The sequence below is a fragment of the Pelodiscus sinensis genome, chromosome 15 (genome assembly GCF_052426305.1).
Source record: "Pelodiscus sinensis isolate ZL-2025 chromosome 15, ASM5242630v1, whole genome shotgun sequence".
Taxonomy (NCBI): Eukaryota; Metazoa; Chordata; order Testudines; family Trionychidae; genus Pelodiscus; species Pelodiscus sinensis.
Window position 1 is genome coordinate 21,864,384 of NC_143066.1, and position 20,201 is coordinate 21,884,584.

At 44.8% G+C, this 20,201-nt stretch overlaps 1 long non-coding RNA gene across 2 annotated transcripts; it reads right to left on the reverse strand.

Moving 5' to 3' along the window:
* Positions 1-388: 388 nt before the first annotated feature.
* Positions 389-19,915, reverse strand: LOC102461681 (uncharacterized). Of its 2 annotated transcripts, none has more exons than XR_016350692.1 (3): positions 19,778-19,915; positions 1,775-1,873; positions 389-1,024 (listed from the first exon to the last, which is right to left on the reverse strand). It is a non-coding gene; the product is annotated as an uncharacterized LOC102461681 (long non-coding RNA). The 2 variants fall into 2 exon arrangements; XR_012896051.2 differs by lacking the exon at positions 19,778-19,915 and adding an exon at positions 6,139-6,303.
* Between the last annotated feature and the right edge of the window lie 286 nt (positions 19,916-20,201).

Sequence of the window (20,201 nt, forward strand, 5' to 3'; positions counted from 1 at the left end):
TTAAGAAACTCTGCCTCGGGCTTCCTGTAGTCAGCCCCTGGTCAGTTTCAGCAGCGGCTGACTTGGGGACGCCTGGGGCAGAGCAGGTGGGGTGCTGCTGGGTTGCTCCAGTAGCGCCGCTCCTCGGCGCTACTGGAGCAACCCAGCAGCACCCCAGCTGCTCTGCCCCAGGCGTCCTGATTCAGCCACTGCTGAAACTGACCAGCAGCGGCTGAATCAGGACACCTGGGGCAGAGCAGCTGGGGTGCTGCCGGATTGGTACAGTAGCGCCGAGGAGCGGCCCGCTGCGGGCGTGCTCCAAGACTTTGCTCCACGTCTCCCTGGTCTGCTGGGGGGAGCTCCCCCCCAGCAGACCAGGGAGACGTGGAGCAGCTTTTCTTGCCCTGGAGGACGGGGGCGGTGGGACTACAGCGCATCTGGGCGTCCCGCCGCTCCAGTCCTCCGGGGCAAAAAAAGCCCCGTTTGTAACTGCGGATCCGACATAAGTCGGATCCGCGTAACTTGGGGACTGCCTGTACATGTAAGTGTTCATTGGAGTCTATGGATACTGCAGTGCCATGCTGCAGTCATTCATCCTCAAAAGATGTTAATCTCTGTGTTTTTCAGTTTTTCATCAGACCCATTTTGATAGTGACAAATTTGCATATGAATTAGGAAGTCACAAAATTCAAACCACACATAGATCTAGTTCAGGTATGTTCACAGTCCAAGCTTTGTATCAGCCCATCTCTGATCTGAATGCTGAAGAAGATTTGTTGTTTCTTCCATATTCCACCTGTAATATGAAACTCATGGGGGTTGGATTCTGACATCTCCTCTTCCCCCTCAATGACACCTTATTCCATGCATAGACTCAGTGGGACTAGGTTTGAAGTTTAAGGTGCTACTGCTCAAAGTACAGGTGTCTAAATCTGGCTGAGGCTTTGCTTGAGCTGCTAGCATACCCAGCGTAGGTATTGGAACTGATTGGGAAGATAAGGATTGTAGTCAGCAGCCACATTGTTCATAAGAAGAGAGCAAAGATCTAAAGGTATAAAGGGACAATTGCATTTTATTCATTTTGTCCTTGAGACAATACAGAGCGCTAATGACGCATTTACTTTAGAACATGCTTTTTTCTTTGATAGTGTGTAGTCAGGGTTATAATACTGAGTAATACAGGAACCAGAAATGGAAATGATATTTTTAATGGAGTAAAGAACCATTATAGGGATTTTTTCATCTTCATTTTGCACTGGCATGATTATGTACAAACCCTGATCTCTTCCCTTTACCAGGTGTTTTACTTCATAATAACACTTACAAAGGAGGGAAAAAAGCCCAGTAATGCAACTTGTATATTGCATGCGTTGGGCCTACTCTGCATTTGAGATTGTTCCACGATGTACAATTGTCTCACGGATGTTGCCTGCTTTGTATTTGTGTCAGGAATATGATTTTAAATGACAGCTCTTTTTAGTTTTAACGAACTGGGAGTAAATATGATACTAATACTTGATACCTCTTGTGAGTGAGCTGCCTGCCTCCTGTGACTGAAGCTTGTACTTTGGTGGTAGGCCGATTGCTGTCGTATGCTCTAAAAGAAGTGTTGATATTTAAATTTACCTTGAAACCAATTGTTACTGGCAGATTCAAGGAAGCATTCAAGTGTAGAATTGACTAAAAATATGGGAATTTTGGTTGCAGTTGGTGACAGTAGCACAGATGTCAATATGTTTGCAGCAAAGATAATTAGACAACATTGGTATATTCAAAGAGCGATCTCTTCTCTTACCACAGGAAGAAAATGATCAGTCCTCTGAAGGTGCACAGATAATAATGTAGGTATCACAGACCTTCACCATCTCTAGGCCCTGGTTGGTGAGCCTTTCCACTGAAATAGGAAAAGAAGGACTTTATGATCAAGATGCTAAACTAAGTCTCAGGAGACCTAGCTTTAATATCAGGCTCTGCTACAGACTTCTCACATAACCTTTGTCAAGTCACAATCTTTCTGTGGCTCAGGGTTTGTCTCCACTATGGGAGTTACAACCGTATAGCTACAGCACTGCAGCTATGGCTCTGCAAACTTGTATACACACACACACTGTATCAACTACAGATGTTCTTCTTTGTAAAAATGTCATGTCTCTGAGCTACAGTAGCTAAGTCAGCGGAAGAAGGTGTCTGTTGATCTAACCATGTCTGCACTGGGGATGGAGGTTAGCAGAGCTGCAGTGCCCAGGGGTGTGGATTTTCCACACTCAATCTCTGTAGATAAAATGAGGATAATGATTCTGTCTTTTCACCCACACCTTTTGTCTATTTACATTGTAAGCACATTAGTGCAAGGACTATTTCTTATTGTGTATAGTGTCTAGCACATTGGGATCCTGATTTTGTTGGGGCCTCTACTCACTACTATATAAACAATAATTACAATATTCCTTAGGATTGAGACCTATGGAGTAATGAGTGTCTTTGATGCCCATTAACTTCAAAGTGAATTAAGGATGTCAGCTGTTGAAAGGTGCTCGGTACCTTGCAGAAGTTGGGGCTTCATGATTATATTGCTGTTTCCACTGTGTCTATTCAATAAGGGAGAAGTTGGTTTGTTTAGAAAAGGTGTACAAAACGTGCAAGTATACTAAGCAGAGGTGAATAACAAACTACCAATCTCGATGAAAAATGAGAGTCATCTGCTAGTAAATGTGAAACTGTTTTTTGCAAAATGTGTTTCTCATCAGAAGCATTCATGTTCTGTGTCAGACATTATGAGCTTGGAAGTTGGGTATTGAGAGTTTGTAGAACTACTGCATAAATATACATGCAAATATACACCAGAGAGGAAATGTATTTTCGCTCTATCATCTTTTAGTGTATCATACTCCTTACCCTTAAGTACTCTTAAGAAAGAGAAGGTTGAAGGTTGATCAGTGTAAAAGTATCGGCATGGTGAACAAATATTTAATAATTGCTCTTCTGTCTAGCAGAGGAAGGTAGAGCACAATCCAGGGCTGGAAGTTGATACTAGGCACGTTCAAAGTGGAAACAAGGCATCGTTTTTTCATAGCGAGATTAATTAATTATTCGAACAATTTACCAAGAGTTGTGGTAGGTTTTCCATCACTGGCAATTTTTAAATCAAGATTGGATGGTTTTTAAAAGAGCTGTTCTAGGTTTTATGGCCTGTGTAAAACAAGAAGGCAGATCAGGTGATCACAGTGGTCCCTTCTGGCCTTGGAATCGATTAACCTTGCCTAAAGAATTCAGTAGTAAATTCCAAATTTCCTAACCATAAACGACTCCTTTCACTTTTTGAGAGGCAAAGCTACTTGTTACGAAACTCTTCTGTTATGTTTAAAGTAGAAATGTTGCAAATTGGTGAAAAAATCAATTTGAACCAAATAAGGAGGTTGCAAGATGTTTATATTTTGTTTCATGTTTGTTCTTTGTTTCTATGAGAGATGGGTCCAGATTGCCAGGGGTCCAGAGCCAAATGTCCTTAATTTCTATGGATGTTATCATTCTGTGTTTTGTTTGGCTGAGGCAAGTCTTTAGCCCTAGAAGCAGATGTTTTAAATTACATGAGGGGTGCTGTTTTTGTGGGATTTTCAGTTTGCCTGGAAGCCAAAAGCATTGGAGATTTTGCCAGAACTTCTGCTTTCATTAGATTTATGGATCAATTTTTGAAAAGCTGATGGGTTCAGATAATGGTTAAAGGGAGAGCTCCTAAACACATGTATGGAAAAGCACCTGCACAGCCACCCCAAACCTCAGATAAGTCTGCTGGCTTTCTATGCATTTCCAGAACCAGTTCAGAATTGCCTTCTTGTACCAGTCTATTGCAGAGACATTCTCACTTGCTACTGGCTTCGCTGACTCCTTCCATGTGCCTTATCCTGGCTTCCTCTGCCTCTTCACACTATCTGGGTTGCTGATGGCTAGAGCCTTCTCTTCTCTTGGACTAAGTTTGAACTTTTGTTATGTGCCTTTCTCATCCACTCTCCGTCTATTTTCCAATCTCAGCTGAAAACACTTTTTCCTCCTTTGCGTGTAATTCTTAATTTCTCTGTCTCTCTCCGTCATTTATTCATCATTTAACTCTGTAAAGTGCCTCAGGGAGCCATTTGTATGAAAGACATTAAAGTAACTGTTCTAGTGCATTGTCCAAACTGAACCTAAGAACTAAGAGCTCATTCATCTCTGTAGGTAATTCCTCAGTAGATCAGCTCACAGCTGGAGCTCAGCTAATACAGTTGTTCTGTATTATTTACAGCACTGATAAGGCAGTCTGATGAGCTGGCCACTTTTACTCTTGATTTTTCCCCATAACCTGGCGTCAGCAATGAGCCTAGTAATTGATTGGCTCTGTTTGGGTCAAGGAACTTCAATCCATTTGAAAAGCTGAGAACTGTCGGCCTGGCACCCTAGTAGATTTTATTTTGTTGAAGGAAGTTGCCATTGCTAATTGAAATGATTAATATTAAACAGCTGTTTTCTACATCTTGCAGATCAGGAACAGCTGCTGAGAAGCTAACGACTGATACCACAGAGCAGCAAAATTGTAGGCGGGATGGGGGGTGTTAACAGAAAAAGGACACATTTGAACCAGTGAAATTAAAGTACCAGCACAACACTGTAAAAAAAGAGACTGAAAAAGAGAGACCACAGAAAGAAGGGGCAAAGGAGGAGAAAAGGAAGTGCCATTTTCCAGTATTTTAATTTAAAATTATTGATTGGCATGAAAGCCCTTAAGTAATACCAATTTGGGCTTTGGAAGGAGAGTTCTTTTATGATTGTGTCTTGTGTAGAATACAATTACACCCTCTCTTGTTAAACTAGGGGAGAGGCCTCCAAAGCGTCTGTAAGAGAAGGAGAAAACCACATGTGCCAAAGAGCTATTCTTCTTTGGCTTTCACAAGGACAGATAATATGATGAGGAATTTCACATGGGCAGTAGTGCTAATTTAATTGACTCTGAACAAAGAATACCTGCCAGTTATCCATAAAGTCCAGACACAATTATCTTGCCTACTCCCGCTGAAAATGACAAAATATAGGGACCTGGTAACACCTATCTGGATTTAAAAGAAAATGTTGCTCTTAAAGTGTCTCATTGCCAGGAAATCACCTTTTTACCCTCTTTCTTGGAAACAAGCCTTCTTCGCCCTTGTTCCTGAGATGAGATGGTGGAATAGACAATGCTAAATTCTGACCCTACATAAGCTCAACAGAGATGAGCACCCACTAAAACCAGGTCAGAATTTGACCCATGGTCACTTCTGAGATTAGCAATAATGTCACTTTTCAGATTAGTTGGAGGAAGTGAGCATTGGTGGCAGAGGCATAGCAAAGGTGTTATGCGCCCGGGAGCAAAGGCAAAATTTGCATTCCCCCATCCCCGCCGCTGCTGCCTTGTGGCGGGGCCCCAAACCTGGCCCACATCTGAGCCTCACCCTGGGTAGGGGGAGCTTGTACCATGTCTTACTCCATCCCCTCCAGTTTGGGGCTGGGCCCCACACACACTAACTCTCTGGCAGAGATGGAAGAGGATCAGGCTCGGGGCAGAGAGGCTGGGGGCAGAGAGGAGGATCAGGCTGGGGGCAGAGCGGGACTAAATTGGTGCCCCACTAGTGTGGCACCTGGGAGCAACTCCCCTCTCACGCCCTCCTCCCTACACCACTGTAAATAATCCACCTCTTAGGATATTTATTGTTTAATGAATTACTTATTTTACTAACTACGGACAAATATAAATTATAACGTTTTTGTGGTTTACATTCTGTTAAATAATTTTTTCTCTTTAATTTGTTCATATCCTGTTCTCATTAGGTTCATGTCTTTTACATAAAAAATGTCAAATTATTAAAATATGTAAGTTTTATAAACACAAGAGAAATAAATGTTATACAACCTAAATATGAATTTAATCACTATATTTCAATCAAGCATTTAAAACCACTGTTATAGCAAATGAGTACCTCTTTGCTTTAATGAATAAAAGGTAAAAAAGATTTTGAGTGTATCAAATTTATTTTAAGCAATCTGTAATGCTTCTTAACTGCCTAGTTACTTACTTAGTTAACATGATTGTTTTTCATACTATCGTGCAGTGATAAACTACATGAGAGTTATGAAGGTAGGAGATTAACTTACCTGTTAAAATAACACTCAGAAAAACTTTTAAATAAAACTAACACACAACACGAGAATCACCCTCACTTTCTTGAAGGCACTTGAAGCAATAAGTAGCCTAAGGCTGAGGATACGCTGCGGGCATGACTTTCTGTCTGCCACGAGGACTTTTTCTTCAGGCTGTCATGAGATTCTGTCCTTAAGTAAAAGAGAGAGGTCTCTCTCTGAGCTGCTCTTCCAAATTTCACACAAGCCATTCAACTGAAGTCATAGATGTCAAGATTCGAGGCCAACTTTGCCTTGAGCAGACTGCCTCTCCAGGTTTTCACAATAACAACATCTGAACATCTATAAGACTTTTAGTTGAGAAAGACAATGTTAATCCCAAGTCTCCGCTATGACTGGGAAATGTGGGTGACCTATAAAAAACACCAGCATTTTCTTTGGAAAATCCACAACAAAACGTGGGAGGAATCGATCACCTCAGTATTGCCAACTCCTTTAGAATTGAGGCTCTGATTATCCAGCACAAGCTGAGATACAGCAGGCACTGTGTGCACGTCTGATATATTTTTACCAAAATTCTTGCATGCCCAGCTTGCCAAAGGTGAAAGGAAACAGGGAGGCCAAAAGGAATGGTACAGAGCAGTGTTTCGCAATCTTTTTTTATAAGCTTCAGAGGAGTTGCCGCGTTAGTCTGTAACAGGAAAAACTTAAAAAACAACAAATAGTCTAGTAGCACTTTAAAGATTAACAAAACATGTAGACGGTATCATGAGCTTTTGTGGGTTTTGTCCACGAAAGCTCATAATACCCTCTACATGTTTTGTTAGTCTTTAAAGTGCTACTAGATGACTGTTTTTTAAGGTTTTCCTTTTGTTATAAAATACCTTTTAAAAAAATTATAAGTACCCCAATGCACCCACCCCTCCCCCAGAGCCAGGCACCCCCAGCACCCCCAACCAAATCCCCCTCCTGCGGAGTCAGGCACCAGCGGTACGGGATGGGTAAGTTAATCCTGCCTTTAAAGTGGCCACTCCTGCCGCCCGGCTCGGCTGCCTCGGCTCTCGGTGTGTACAGGGAGGCAACACGTGGCCCAGCTCCCGACTTGCTGCTCTATGCATCACATGGGCCTGTGCGGCATGTGTTCCAGTCCCACCCCAGCCCAGCAGCCCCCAGGGTGGCGCCTGGGGGCAACTGCCCCCCCCAGTCCTCCCTCGCTATGCCTCTGATTGGTGGTGGGTTTACCGCCCACCCCTCAATGATAGCAAACCGAGAACTGTCATGGTGGCTCCACTGGTCCATGGGACTGAGCTGGGATATCGTTCATCTATTTAATTCCCATGTTATTGACAGAAATTATAATGGACCATTCACAGATTGTTTCGGTTTCTTATGCAAATGGTGACATAAGATTTGAATGTGACCCGTCCATTACATCAGAAAACTGGCCTTTTATTACTCCCCCTACTTCTGTGTGCAAGTCCATAATTCTGTTTCTTCATAAGGCTTTCTGTACGTTGGAGGGAGCACTGACCATGTGCTAATAAGCAAATGAATATAATTAATTTAACCTCCCTAACTTGGCCTGATAGTGTCTGCTCAAGGGAGCTCCAGGGCTGAAATGCCTGGAGCGTTGCAGGTCAGCACTGAGAAATGCTGGCAGAACTGCATGGAAGGAGTTATGATGTGGACTGGCAGAGTTCCTTATGTGCTCTTGGCCTCTATTAATAAGCACTAAATTTTCTCTAAACTAACCAAGTATCTCAGAGAAAGACAGTGGGGGAGGAAAGGTGGTCCCTAACAAATAAGGAAAATATGACACTTGTTGAGATGAGTTCAGCATGGAACTCAGGCCTAGGAGGACAAAAGTACACCTGACTGAAATCAATGGAGTTATATGATGAGTAAATTTGGTCTCTTTATGTAACCCTGAAGAGCTGTAACACATGGAATGGATCTGTCTGTTTGCCAGTAACAGAAAGTACAGAAATCCTGTGTGAGTAATTTATGAGGGTGATATAACGTCCGGGAAAGATGCCCTGCCTTCTGCTGATTGGGGCTGAGAGAACCTGAAGTAAACAGTTTCCACAGCATTCCTCTTGGATTGTGCTTGGGAAAAGGTGTGCACTAGACTGGGTGCCCTGTCTTTGCAACAGAAGTCAAGAGAGTGGACTGCTGCTCTATTGGTTTGAGGACTCTGTGCAGGTGTATCACTGCTCTAACAGGATCAGGCCATTAGTTAATGTGAGCAAGTTCTAGCTCTCCAAAAGCACTGGAAATTGTTGATAAAGTTTTGAATTCTTTATCTTCAGATTTAATCTTAGTGCGGAGCTTCTCAGCTCTGGTCTATGGTTCCTGGAAAGTTGGTTGTGCACATGTTACTGGCTTCTCCTCTTTGTTTTTGCCTGCTAAATGCCATTATTGACAACTAAAAATCCTTTCCTACTACAGGTTAAACCTCTTTAAGTCTGGCATTCTCTGGTCCAGCAATATCCATGGTCCAGCATGATTGTAGTTAGCCAGATCAAAGGCATGGCCAAGTTTCCCGTGATCCCATAACATTTGTTTACAGCCACCAGTCCTGGCTCTCAGTCTTTTGGGCTGTTATTTAACTCTAATTTACTCCTAAATGTCTTTTAAGAACCCAGTAAGAAGTGGAAGTGTTGATAATGCTTCTAAACAACATTGGGGGTTCAGAAAATTCTCTGGTTTTGCATTAGTCAGTTTCCAAGGATGTTGGACTAGAGATTCAATCTGTATTACTTTTCTCTGCAGGCACATGGTATGCTTGCACCAGGGATGTTATGCTAACAGGAGGAGAGGTAATCACAAATGGGAGGGTCAATCCATAAGATGAGCTCAGTGTTAAAATATGGAAAAGTTCCATGTTAGAGTTGGAGGAATAACTGATTTTTTACTTCACTGGCAGTTCTGTACAATCAGAGAAATAATTTGGTTTCACCAAAATAAAATCAGATTTTTTTTAAAAATCAGCAAATGGAAAAAAAATCGATAAAACTTTCAAATGGGATTAAACTGAACATTTTGTTTAACACAAAATCAGCCATTTCATTTTGGGGCATTTTTTAGAAATGAATGGCTAGATTCATGAACTGGCTGGAGGAGGCAGTGGTATGGCCTTACTTGTAACCTTTAGCTCAGAATTTAAGGCTCTCCTGTGGGATATGGGCAGGTTCAACTCCCCCCTGTGCCTGATGTGGAGAAAGATTCAGAAAGATCAAGATCAGCATAACCCAGAAAACTTTTGGCTAGTTCTAGTCCATGTTATGGAAAAATTTGGGAATTCTGGTCTCAGAGCATCAGCTAAAAGCTCTCAAGGAGCTCAGGTTGCTGGGATACCAGAGGAGGGGATGAAGAATTGAATAATGGCTGGGATTAAGTCTAAACGCCCCTCTCCCCACTGACACACCCACCCACCTTCCACAGCATGGCAGTTGTGGCAGGAAACTGTGTGGTCTGTGTGGTGGCTAGCAGCAGATCTTATGAACTGTACAAATTACTGTCACTTGGCAGATTTATGTTGCCATGACGACACCATTAAATGTCATGCTGTTCTCCAGAGAAGTCAACTGTGTTATTTAAAAAGAGAGAGAGAACATAAATCAAAGAATGCAACAGACCAGTAGTTGGGGTCCAGCCGTCTGGACATTACTTGTGAAGCAAAGTACATCAAAACATCCTGTTGTAGTGGGTAAAGTATCCTTCAGATGTGGTACCTCACCAGGAAAAATTATTCAATGCAGGCCAGCGAAGCCACTAAAGCCACTAGAATAGTGATAGAAATGTAGCCGTGTTAGTCTGGGGTAGTTGAAGCAAAATGCAGGACAATGTAGCACTTTAAAGACTAACAAGATGGTTTATTAGATGATGAGCTTTCGTGGGCCAGACCCACTTCCTCAGATCAAATAGTGGAAGAAAGTAGTCACAACCATATATACCAAAGGATACAATTAAAAAAATGAACAAATATGAAAAGGACAAATCACATTGCAGAACAGAAGGGGGATGCGGGGGGAGGGGGGGAAGGGGGAGGAAGGAAGGTAAGTGTCTGTGAATTCACAGACACTTACCTTCCTTCTTCCCCCTTCCCCCCCCCCCCGCATCCCCCTTCTGTTCTGCAATGTGATTTGTCCTTTTCATATTTGTTCATTTTTTTAATTGTATCCTTTGGTATATATGGTTGTGACTACTTTCTTCCACTATTTGATCTGAGGAAGTGGGTCTGGCCCACGAAAGCTCATCATCTAATAAACCATCTTGTTAGTCTTTAAAGTGCTACATTGTCCTGCATTTTGCTTCAACTAAAGCCACTGGCGTCTGATTTGTCTGTGTGGTGCTGAACGAAACAGATCCATACCAGCCCAGATGAAACCACAACCAGAGCAGTGTAGCTGCTAGTCAGAGTGTTGCCAACTTTTCTGATTTTTCTAATGAGTCTCATGATAACTGTTGTTTTCCTTAAAGCCTCTGCTCCTGGAATCAAATGGATCTGTGATGATTTCAGCCTTCATAAAGGAAAAGCAGGATTCTAGCTCTTGTGGCTGTGGAGAAAGCTTCATAATGTGACCTCCCCCCTCCCCCCCCAGTGATTCCTAAAGGCTCAAAAAAGCAAAGGGCAGATAAAAACCGCACAAAATTAATTCTCTTTACATAATCTCATGATTTTAAAGCCAATCTCATGATTTTGGAGAGCCTGACTCATGATTTTTGAACATTTGGGTTGGCAGCACTGGTGACAGACATTGAAAGCTCAATGTGATATTTTTCCAAGCCAAAAACTGCAAGGCACAGTTTCTCTTTGAATATTTTGAGGATTGCCTGTGTAGCAGAGATGCACCTCGCCAGATGCAGAATTTGGCACAGCACATGGCGGGTTATGTCATATAAAATGGGCTAATAGGATAACTGCTGCTGTCACGTGTAATCAGAGGGACTTTTTCAAGGGCTTTAACTTTGCACCAGCTTGTCGGGGTTTACTCAGTGGTGGTGTAGGAGGAGAAACTGTCCACAAGCACAATAAATGCGATGATAGGAGAAGGCAGCACAGGGAGAGAGACAGGAAGGAGGTTCAGCACAGTGGCTCAGGCATGAAGCTTCGAGCCAGACAGGAAATATGCTCCCAGGGAATAACGAGCATTGGAGGATGCAGCAAGTCATGTTTATCACGGGAGTGAAAGGTTCGAAAACTTGGATGCCTTAATGTGAAAACCGCCAAGAGCAAATAGAGAAGTCAGACAGAACTGCCTCAAGAGGAGAAGGTAAATGAAGCAAAGAGCAGAGGATACTAGTGGCCAGATTCTGATTCCTTTTCTCTAGCTGCAATCGGTCCCGTAGAAATCAATGAAACTACTCGTGCTCCTGTGTGAGGAAGAGGGTCAAAATCATCCCCTAAGGTTTGTCCCAGAGAAGCAGAACGCTGAGGAGTGTGGCCCTGAGAAGCAGACACGAAGATGGGCTTAAGATTAGTAGACAGCAAGCCTACAGGGTGGAGCAGCTTTCCTTCTCGCTAAAATTCTGACTTTCTTCTGCAGTTAGACCCTGCATGTGGGAACTTAAAGAGGAGGCAATAGAAAAGAAAAATGTGGCTTAAATATGTATTAAAGCTGGAGCTACTGCTGTGCTGAATGAGATTGAAGCCGTGCTGCTAAATCTGTGTCTCCATAGGGTAGTATTCCCAGTTACCCTGCTCTTGCAATTTACCCAGCCTTTCCTCTCCAAGTTGTAATGAGCCACCTGTCTCCTGCTACCAGAACCAACAGAGGGAAGAGATTGCCTGACAAATACATTACTGTACATAATGTTGTGATTGTTTTTTCTTAGGTTGTGTGCTGTCATTCTCACCAGATTTTTAATGGACAGGATCCCGTTGGCACTGGCCAAAGCTCTGAAAAGAACTGCAGACAGAGAGAGCGAGAGTAACATGTGTCTCTAACATGTTTAGATTTGGTTGGCAGCCAGTTGAAGTTAAGGGAATTGAAGTAAGATGTTCAGTACAGTAGCTATTGTATTTCATACTTTTGGTTGGTTGTTTTTCTGAAGACATACATGCCTGATGTGCTATCTGTGGAGCCTCTTGGTGCCTTCCCATACATGAAAAGCAAGCATGTATCAGAATGAATAAGGATGGATGTCATACCCCTTTATCTGGCAGATAAAGCTCGGTTACCTTGACATAGGGTTGTGATTTAAAGGACTGACTAAGGCTTGGTTGCCTTGAAGGCTACCAAACCTGGGTACTCATGATTCAGGCAAAAATCTTTCCATGAGAATGCTTCCTTGCTAGTCCTCGTAGATTAAGCCCAGAAGGGACCATTGACTCATCGACTCTTACTTCCTGAATAACACAGGCCATGGCATGTCATGCTGTTACTCTGCACTGGGTCCAGCAATTCGTGTTTGAGTGAAGGTTTGTCTTCACACACCACAGTGCAGCTGAACCAATGCAGCTGTAGCGCTGCATGTGAACATCCTACTACACCGGTGGGAGAGCGTCCCTCATCTGCATTGTTAATCCATCCCCTACGTGGTGCTGTAGCCACAGAACAGAGGGCGGGGAGGGATAGATTGGTATAATCCCCCAGGCAATGTAGTTATATCAGTGCAGAGCTGTAACCTAGCATTTCTTCCACAAAGACATCCAGGCTCAACTTGAAGACGGCAAGGCGTGGAGAAGCCACTGCTTACCTCTGTGATTGGTTAAATGGGATTCGTATCTATGACACCATAAAAAAGATGTGACCACTTGGAAAGTTCTACTTCAGAAAGTGAGATCATGCCAGGGAATAGCTCCAATGTAAACAGTTATGAATGGTCATTAGGGCAATTCTCCCCTTCCCCAGTCTGATATGTTTTAGACTGACCACCACTACAGACTAGTCCCGACGACAGGTTATTATTCTAAGGAATTTGATGGCCGGTGCTATTTAAAAGGGCAGCATCAAGGTAATTTGTCTGACTATTAGCCTAATTTGACAATTGCACCATTCTGAAATTCATGCTTATGCTACCTTCTCCACTCATATTAATATATTTGTTTGCAAAATAATGTTCCTGGCCTCCTGGATGCGTGGCTTGTGATAGATAAGCATTGCCACTGTGCTGTCAGAAGAAATCGTCCCCATCTACAAGTTTGTTTATTGTGAGTCTAATAAATAAATCCATGGATGGAATCTTGAAGGCAGGGGGCCAAAATCTGCCCTCGACTAGGCATGCACAGCTCACATTGTCAAGGTAGATCAATGTTTAACGCTAACAGCCTTGACAGGGTGCCTTTAATAAAGATGAAAGAGGCAAGCAAAGAAAACATCTGAAATGGCAAGGCCACACTGTGTAGCTTGTTGCTCAGGTAACTGAAGGAGCTTGCTGTGAATTTTTAAAATGCATGATTTCAGACCTGATCCTGAATTTCTTGCTCAGAGAATTTTTTTCTTTGAGGTCCTCAAGAAATGTGTTTGAGAGGCTCCTTTGGGAACAGATCCTTGTTCTCGGTCTTAACATAAACAAACCGTATGTGCGCTTTCTGCTAGCCGTCAACACACAGCTTTGTTTCCTGAGCTAAACCGACTCTCACACCGGTTCGTTGGCTTAGATCTTGCTCCTTTTGAAGGCGGCAGCCAGGAGGTCTTTCTGTCCCCACTTGCCATGGTCAACGTTTTCTAAAGTACTTCAAACTAAGGGCCAGTCTGTGACCCCTGCTGCATATGTACATAGAGGAGTGAGGGGATGTACCTGTGCCTGCCTCAGCATGGAGGGGAAAACAGATTCCATGGGGATTCTGGACCTCTTCAGGGGGAGGAGGGGCATGGATGGGTAGAGCTCTGGCTCTGTGCATTTCGCAGTGTGATGACCAGCAGAGGGGAGATGAAATCTTTGCCAAATATCAGGTTGGTACAGGTGACATCTGGCCATCCCCTGTTAGTAAAGAGATTGCTGGGTCATATTGTGACAGTGCAGTCCCTACCCTGTCCTGGTCAACTATCCACTGTCCTTTACTCAGAGTAGAGATGTGACTGGGTAACCAGTTAACCAATTACCTGGTAAGCATCACCCTCACTGGGTAACAGTTACCCGGTTCCCTGGGAGCTGCCCTCCGCCCATGGCCTGTGTGGGGACCGGGAGTTGTCGGCCAGCTCTAGCTGCAGTACAGGGACTGGGGACTGGCAGAGCCAGCCCTAGCCCCAACCCAACCACGGCTGGGGGACTTGAGTGATGAGATACTGGTTAGTTAACCAGTTAAATGTTAGGTTAACCTAACATTTAACCGGTTAACAAATGAACCGGATTTTACATTCCTAACTCATAGGCTAAGGGAAAGTTACACATGAGTCCTAATTGAAAATCAGATATTAGGACCTGAGAAAAAAAATCAGATTGTTATGGGTCAAAATCCCTGCTAATGCCCCTTAAGTCTGTGACACTGAACTACCCAAGTCTTATTTGCTACCTGAGAAGCAAAGATCAGACACGATTGTTTATAATTAACAAATTATAAAAGCACAGAAAAGAAAAGGAAAATTGTCTGCAGGTGAAAATTAGATCAGATGGGCAAGCTGATGGAGTATGTGATATTTCCCTCTGCCTTGAATCTCACCCACTATTGTGGCTGCATAGTTTACTGTCTAGAACAAGTTGCCTTTCCCAGAGTGTAGCTTGCTGTTCAGCTACCTGTCAAAATGAAGACTCAAAAATTGTAAGGCTAAACATTCAAAGTGGCAGTTAGGCATTCACAAATCCTGTTAAAAAGATCTACACAGCCCAGAGCAGGGGCTAGAAATGCTAAATTTTGACCCTCTTAACTAATAATGTGATTTGTGTATGAAATTTTAGCTCACTGCTTTGAAAAATGATCCCATAGTGGCTACTGTGTGAAGTTTAATGTAGAGTGCATGTTTGTGTGTGTGTGTGTGTGTGTGTGCGCGCGCACGCGGATTTCTAGACAATAAGACAGCCATTCCATTCTCACGATGAGCACTCTTTGTCTGTGACTCTGTAGTACTTTGTGCAGATACCCCAAACAATGACATGCGATAAATAAATATGCACTCAAATCCTGACCACACTGACGCAATGGAAATACTCCCAATGACTTCAATAGGGTCAAGATTTGACCCATCGTACATTGTGGTTTTGTGTCCGATGAACCACTGTTGGAAGTCAGGTGTGGGAAATCCCTCTCTTTTCACACAGGCTAACACTGGTAGTGCAGCCAAGCCACACAGCTTCACTCTGTAGTTGTGGATTTGTCAAATGGCCCTTTTGCCTTTACCAAAGAGAAGAACATTTGGGTGGCAGCAAAATTATGTTGGGGAGAGGGAGATCCATATTTTCTCCAAAACCATGGTCTCTGCTGTTGGAGAGGGGTGGTGATGCCTCCTGGGAGTCTAGCTCACAGAAGAAAATGCGAACATGAGCTGATCCAGACAAGTTCCAGGAGACTCTCTGGTAATATATCCAAATGGATTTATTTTGATTTTCATCTGAAATATTTTGGGTGTGGGGGTTGATTTTTTTCAATCAGAAATTGTTGCAGAAAGCCAACACATTTTTATAGAAAGTGTCATTTAGCTGAAAAAGTCAATTTACTAGCAAAAGGCAATTTTGCCGGAAAAAATGTGACAAGCCATAGCCCCTTGTTCTGTTGCTTCCCTTGGCTTTTCTTAAGACTGTCTCTCTCTCTTCTCTCTACTACAACTTCTTGTTTCGTTCAGGTCCTGACACTTGGCATATCCCTCACAAAACAGACTCCTACCTCCTGTCACATTTCTCTTTTACCCTTACTCATTCCATGAATCATTACAATGTTAATCTCCTCAATAATGATTTGTACATAACCCCCTCCAAACTGAATTACCTGACCTGTTCCGATGTCTATATTGGAAATGGGAACAGGTAACATATTTGTAATTTGTAAGCACTGTGCATGTTGCAGAGTTTATTATTAATAGCAATAATGTTTCAGTCTCTGTATTAGGGATGTGTGAACCTCAGAAGCTTTTCAGTTCACAGGACTATCCAGACATCTGGAGGCTTATTTGAAGCTTTTCCAAATTTCCTTGGCCTGCATATTGTGTTGGAAACCATGCAATTTCCACTAGGTTTTTGATTGAGATCCAGTTGGAAATGCTGCAATAATCATTTCCCCTGGTGTTCCAGTATTTCCAGTTTTTATCTAGGCTAAAACCAGCACACATAGAGGTGCATGAAAAGTTTTTATTAAAATGAGCTGAGCAAACCTTTTGAATTTTAAAGGTTTCCATTTGGCTAGAGCTTGGGATAATGGTTCTAACTAATTTTTAATTTCTCTGAAGCAGTGATGGCCAGTCTTACTGTGTGTGATGGTGTCTGGTAGAAGATTAGGGTTCATCTTCATGATTTAATACAATGATGGGCAACCTAGGATACTGAGACTGCTGCGTGAATGGTCCTCCTTCATCTCAGTGGGCTGCAAGTTTGTCGTAACCAAGACAGTCTCCTGGATAAGGTAGTTTTGTTAACTGCACTTGAACACCTAGAATTTGCGGGGTGTGCTGAATGAGCTGTAGCAGCACTTTCATTGGATACAGAGCAAGTGCACAGCTCTCACGGTTAATGTTGTGTGCAATCAGCATGAACCTTGTTTCATGTGCCCATGTTTTATGTGTGTGTCACTTTAGTAATACCAGTAAGAAAAAAAACTATGTGGACTGAAAGCAGTGGAATCTGGTAGTCCTGCATGGGAGCAACAGTAAACAAAATGTCTGGCAGGCCAACGCCGCTGGGCCGCAGGTTTCCTACCGCTGATTGAACAGTTTGGGAATTTGATAAGCCTGGGCCCATCTCACACTGATGTTTCTGATCTGAACGTTGTGGGTGCTGGGCAACTAAGCTGGTCATTTTGGGGAAAGAGATGCACTATATTATTTCACTGGTCTCCAGCCCATTGGTCTCTATGGGGGTGCTTTCTGAGTCTGCTACTGTCACTCAGCATGTAGCATGGGAAGGGGAAGGGGTAGGGGAAAGGAAGCAAGAGGGTTGGAAGCAGGGCTGGATTACCCAATAGCAGACTAAGCACGTGCTTAGGGCACCAGAAAAGCAGGGGCACCAAAAAAAAAAAAAAAAAGAGTGATTTTACAGTATTGTTTTTATTTTTAATTACATATGGGGGGGGGGGGGGGGAAGCACCATAATCTTTTCAGTGCTTAGGGCCTCTAAAGGTCTTAATCCAGCCCTGGTTGGAAGAGATCTCAGGAGGTCACTAAGTCCAGCCCTATGCCCAAAGCAGGACCAACCCCAACTGCATCATCCCAGGAAGGGCTTTCTCAAGCCAGAACTAAAAAAACCTCTAGGGATGGAGATTCCACCACCTCCCTAGGGAACCCATTCCAGTGCTTCACCACCCTCCTAGTGAAATAGTTTTTCCTAATATCCAACCTAGACCTTACCCCTGCAACCTGAGACCATTGCTCCTTGTTCTGTCATCTGTCACCACTGAGAACAGCCTCTCTCCATTCCCTTTGGAAGCCCCTTTCAGGTAGTTGAAGCTGCTATCAAATCCCCCCTCACTCTTCTCTTCTGTAGACCAAATCCCACCCCCTAAGATCTTTACTCTACTTATGCTACATCGATGACATCTTCATCATATGGACCCAAAGGAAAGAGACCCTTGAAGAATTTCACTGAGATTTCAACAACTTCCACCCCACCATCAACTTCAGCCTGGATCAGTCCACATGAAAAGTTCACTTCCTTGATCCTACAGTACTATTAAATGATGGACAAATTTCCACCACCCTATACCGGAAACCTATTGACCGCTACATTTACCTTCATGCCCTTAGCTTCCATTCCAGACACATTTCCCAATCTACTGTATACAGCCAAGCACTAAGATACAACCGTATTTGCTCCAATCCCACAGACAGAGACAAACGCCTACGGGATCTATATAGAGCAGTGGTCCCCAACCTTTCAAGGTTGTCGGGCGCCAGGGGGCGTGGCCGTTCGCCCGCCGGGCGCCAGGGGCGGGGACACTTGCGCCCCGGGGGCGGCCCCCCCCATAGCCGCATGCCCGGGGCCGGCGCTCCCCCCGCCAGCGCCGCGCGCCCGGGGCCGGCACTCCCCCTGCCAAGCGCCGCGCGCCCAGGGCCGGCGCTCCCCCCGCCAGCGCCGCACGCCCGGGCCGGCGCTCCCCCCGCCAGCGCCGCGCTCCCGGGGCCAGCGCTCCCCCCGCCCAGCGCCGCGCGCCCAGGGCCCGCGCTCCCCCCGCCATGCGCTGCGCGCCCGGGGCCGACGCTCCCCCCGCCATGCGCCCGGTGCCAGGCCAGCCCCGAGCACCTGGCGGGCGCATGGAAATGCCCCCGCGGGCGCCATGGCGCCTGCGGGCACTGTGTTGGGGACCACGGATATAGAGCATTCCTAAAACTGAAATACCCACCCAAGGAAAAACATGTAAAAACCCATGAAAAAACAGATCAACAGTGCCAAAAAAGTACCCAGACATGAACTCCTTCGAGACAGGCCCAGAAGATAAAACAACAGAATTCTACTTGTCATCACCTACAGTCCACAACTTAAACCCCTCTAATGCATTATCAACAATCTATAACCTATCTTGGAAAAAGGCCCCTCACTCTCAAAGGCCTTGGGGGGAAGGCCAATTCTAGCTTACAGACAATCCCCTAGCCTCAAACAAATTCCTTCCAGTAACCACGCAACACATCTCCATCATAATCATCCAGGAACCCACCCTGCAATCAGCCCCCGTGCCAACGCTGCCCGGACATCTACACAAGCGATTTCATCCCTGCACCCAATCACATCAGCCACCAAATCAAAGGCTCATTTTACAGCACGTCCACTAATGTAATCTATGCCATCAAATGCCAGCAATGCTCCACTGCCATGTATATTGGCCAAACTAGACAATCTCTGCCGGACACAAATCAGATATCCAAAAAGGCAATAAACAAAAACCTGTTGGAGAACACTTTAATATGCCTGGGTACTCATTAATGGATCTCCAAGTCGCTTTTTTGTTTCAAAACAATTTCACAAGCCAAATAAACAGGGAAGGATTGGAACTTAACTTCATTCACAAGTTTAATTCTTATGCAAATGGTCTGAACCCGGGATACAGGGTGGCTCCCACACTATCTTCCACCTTTTAATGACTTAACCAACCAACCAGTGGAGGTGCTAATTGTTCTTATCTGCCTCTTGTAACTATTTGAACTATCTACTCACTGCCTCTTGTTTTTCTTCCTTTCCCCTCCCTCTCCTTCCCTTATTTATTCTTGGATTTAGACTTCTTATACAGGCAGTCCCCGACTTACGTGGATCCGACTTACGTCGGATCCCTAGATACGAACGGGGTGAGGCAACTCCCGCACATGCGCAGCAGCATTCCCGGGGCTCGCTCACCTGGGTCCTAGGATCCTCCTCCTCCTCGGGCCGGCTCCGACTGGGGTCCCGCAGAGCTGCGGGCAGAGGAAAAGTGCCTCCCCACGCCCGCTGCCCCCCCCACCCCCCTGCCAGCAACAGGCTGCCCCCTCCCCTGAGCAACAGGCTGCCGAACAGAGAAAAGCAGCCTCTCTGCCCCTCCTCCCCTCTATACATGCCGGGCTCCCAGAGCGCAGCAGCGTCCCCGGGGCTCGCTCACCTGGGTCCTAGAATCCACCTCCTCCTCCTCTTCGGCTGGCTCCAACTGGCCTCTGCCTGCAGCAGCTGGCCACAGGGACAGGGATCCCGCAGAGCTGCCGGGCAGAGGAAAAGTGCCTCCCCACGCCCGCTGCCCCCCCCCCCCGGGCCTCGCATCCTGCACGCCTCCCCCCTCCCCCCCTGCCAGCAACAGGCTGCCCCCTCCCCTAAGCAACAGGCTGCCGAACAGCAGACAAAAGCAGCCTCTCCGCCCCTCCTCCCCCTATACATGCTGGGCTCCCTGGGCAAACAAAGACTCCACCAAAACAAACAAAGTGCTGGCCTCATTGTGTTAGCAAAAAAAGGACCCTCCTCCTAGAACCCTGGGTGGTGTGTGGAAATAAAGCTATTCGCTCAAAGCATGGTGCAGAGCTGTTTGGTATTTG